Raw genomic sequence first — 3,883 nt, 5'->3', positions numbered from 1 at the left:
TTATATTGGATTTGAATTTATGCATCCGAACATGATTTGAGTATTATGGGGAGATTTTGTAATGGTATAATATAAGTTGAGGAATGTGAGCATGGTATGAGTCTCGCAGAGAGATTCTTTAATGCCATGGTATGTGTGTATATGTTGATGTTGAGGGTCATGAAGTTGGAGGTTATCCTAATACTCTAATAATCATCCAGTCTCAAGTAGAGAATGATGAATTATGTGGTGAGAGGGGCAGGAGGTTCTGATCTATGTGCCAGTTTTGGACATAGTGTTGAGGACTAACCTTGTGGATGGTATGGAGGGCAAGATGTCCTGGTCTTTGTGCCGGTTTTGGACATAGTGTTGAGGACTGAGAAGGCATCACAACTGCGTAACCTCTCGTTGATCGCTCATCAACATATTGCCGGGATAAGTGTCTGTTGGGTATTGTGGAATGAGTGTCTATTGGGTATTGTGGAATGAGTGTATATCGAGTGTATCAAAGTAATGGATGAGTATCTATGATGCGATTGTTGTATGATGGTATGAGTGTGTCTGACATAATTATTATATGAGGTTTGTTTAGTGCATCAAAGTAAATATGCATGTTTCATAAATGATTGGTTGCATGTTAGCTCACCCTACTTGTTTGTGTTTGTGTTTAGGTATGTGCGATGATCGTATAATTCATTATACGGGAGCAGATGAAGGAATGTCGTTTGACTCACTGCCCATGAAGAGAAAGGTAGAAGAATAAGGTAGAAGAACTCAAGTTATAGTTTTGTAGTTAAAATCTGAGTTTAAAACATGTATAGACATATATCAACTATGAATTTTTAAGTGTGAGATTATGGGATGTTACCGTAAATGTAATGTTATAATATATAAATTATGAATTTTTAAGTGTGAGATTATGGGATGTTGCACTATATGAAAAGCTATCAAAGTGTGACTTCTGCATGTCAAAGATACAACTTTGGGGCATGTTATCTCGAGTCAAGGGATAACAGTAAATCTATCTAAAATAGAAGTTATGGTTCAATGGGAGTGATGTAAGACTTATGAAAATATTTACCTTGATAAACAGTAATATATTTTATTATTAGTAGTAATAAATTGATTTATGGGTTGGAACATGATTAATGGGTTTACCCTTATGGGCAACCTATAAATAAAATTTCTTTTTATTTTTTTCTCATTTAAAGGGTAAAATCAGTAAAATAATTATTTTACTTTTAAAAATAGTTATTTAGAGGATAAAAAGGAAAAACAATTATATATACCAAAATAAAAAATTCTCTTTATATAATATTATAAATATATTTTAAAAGACCAGTTAAAGAAGTTAAAGGTAGTTGCGACTAAATAAAAAAATTCATTATGTAAAAATATAAACTCTACCGTTACAACATTTAATACTGTGCTTTTAAATTAATAAACAATTAATACTCAAATTAATATGCATGATATCTCTAAATTTAATGAAGTTTGTACGTATCTTTGACTCACCAATTTTCGTATTACATAACATTATCTTTATTGTAAAATTTAATTTAGTTTATTAATTTAATACGTCAGATTATTTTTTAGATTTCTTTATAATTTTTATTCTACTATTTTATTTGATTATAGACGTTGTTTAGATACAATTTTTTTATAACTATGATAAAAAAAATAATTGTGTATCATGTTAATACAGAGAAATGTCGTTGGCATTTCAAAATAATTAAACTACAAAATTCCGACATGTAAAATATATGTTTTTTATTATTAAATAATACTCTTAATAATTTGTTTTAAATATAAATCACCTCACGAATTATATTTATTGTATATGAAGAAAATTCATTTTTGAAATGGCTGTTGTATACCAGTATATTCATTTTACTCTTTATAAATATATTTCATATTTTATTTTATCTTTTAGATTTTGTAAATTTTTTAAATTAATTTTGTAATCATTGTTTTAATATAAACAATTATTCACCAATTTTATTCGTTATTCATATAAATCATTTTATTATTTTATCATTTATGTTTGTAAATATTTTTTAAAACTTAATTGACTATTTCAGATATAAAAACTATATGATAATTTTTTATTCTTTTATTATGATAAATATATAAATATATGTGCATGTGTTTTCATATATAACCAATAAAATTAATATATGTATCAAAAAATGTTTAAGTAACATTTAGTATTATTATTATTATTACTCCTAATATGTAAACAATATGAAATTATTAGAGGGAAAATATATTTGTTTTAGTTTGATGGAATTTGAGAAAGAGGTAAATGAAATGCAATTGATGAAGAAGAATGAACATATTATTACTTCAACTTCTCTTATTACTTATAAATTCGAAGCAAAGGCATGGAATTGTTACATCTTTATTTCAGGTTTTTCATTTCCAAGGCAATCACAAAGGCAGCAAGAACTAACGCATAGCTTTGTGCAACGATGGTTACAGTGCAGATTATAACAACGATCATGTATACCATGACACGGGTAGTTACAAGCATCCACGAAACCTACAAAATTTGTTCATCTTTGTCAATTCATTAGTCAAACAAATGATTTTTTTAAGCATTTCACAAAAATAATTGATAATACATCATTTATAATTTAAAGTCTAAAAATAAAAAAATTATCATTTATATTTTTTTATAAGTTGAATATATTTGTGATATCTTAACTGAAAATTGAAATTAGTCCATTTTTAAAATTTTAACAGTTTTTTAACTCTAAAATTGTGTGAATTTAATGGTTTTAATCAAATTTTATTAAGATTATTTGACATTTTTAACTCATTTCATAATAACATTTTAGTTGTTTATCCTATTTGATATTTTTTTTCAATATTAATTGAAAAAAATGTTTGAAATCTCAAATAAACTTAACAAAAATTGGTTAAAAAATCTAAATTCATGTAATTCTAAACATGAGGGATTGAATTAGTTCAAAATTTTGAAGACTAATTACCATTTTTACTGAAAATTAAAGAACTAAAAACATATTTAATTTTTTTTTATAAATTTATATTTGAACTTAAATTCACCTATAAATAATATAAATAACTGTATTAAATAACAGAGTGGAGCGTACCTGTTGCAAATATTATCAGAAATAAAAACATCATGCAAGGAAACAACACTGAAGTTTTTGCCATTGGTGTCTATGTCTTTAAAGGGATTTTTAGAATAATTTTAAGTTACAGAGTTGTGTACATGAGGATTATTTATAACGATAATAGTAATAAAATAATAATGATATTAATAGTTAAAATGATGGTAATAATAATATTAATAAAGTGTATTAAATTATAAGAGACAAAGATATACGTTAAAGTAGGAGTTGGAGCTTTAAGATTAATTAGATAATTTTCAATGTAATTATTACCTCCTTTATTTTGAATACTTTGGATTAGTAGAATTATTTTTATTAACTAATATTAAGCAATATATATATATATATATATATATATATATATATATTACAATATCTTTTCTTTATTTACATAATACATTTTCTTCCTTAATAATACAAAAGAAACTATAATAGGTAACTTTCATTATCTACACCATTCTATGACTAACTCACCGTTAATCATTCACCTGCACTATCCCATGTTCTCGACAAATGTTAATTTTTTTTATGAATTTATAGTATAGTTGATATTGTTAATTGTTTTTATGTTACAATGACTAAATCAATAATTCTAAACTATTTTTTACTTGTACATGTCATTTTATCTTTACACACTATTTTTACTTGTACATGTCATATTTTATCTTTATACACTATAAAAATTATTTTTGGCAAAGGATTTTTTTTATTACCAACTATTTTAACCTTTGGTAAATATATTTTTCATTTGGGAAAACTATAGGAAA

General features: G+C 24.9%; 1 long non-coding RNA gene across 1 annotated transcript; it reads right to left on the bottom strand.

Moving 5' to 3' along the window:
- Positions 1–2,315: 2,315 nt before the first annotated feature.
- On the bottom strand, positions 2,316–3,203 carry LOC148198676 (uncharacterized). The gene is made up of 2 exons (XR_015786737.1): positions 3,096–3,203; positions 2,316–2,521 (listed from the first exon to the last, which is right to left on the bottom strand). It is a non-coding gene; the product is annotated as an uncharacterized LOC148198676 (long non-coding RNA).
- Positions 3,204–3,883: the final 680 nt, after the last annotated feature.

The sequence above is a fragment of the Vigna umbellata genome, chromosome 5, assembly GCF_029865625.1.
Source record: "Vigna umbellata cultivar VRB3 chromosome 5, Vumbellata_1.0, whole genome shotgun sequence".
Taxonomy (NCBI): Eukaryota; Viridiplantae; Streptophyta; class Magnoliopsida; order Fabales; family Fabaceae; genus Vigna; species Vigna umbellata.
Note: the sequence above shows the minus strand (reverse complement) of the source record. Positions and strands in the feature narration are given on the sequence as shown.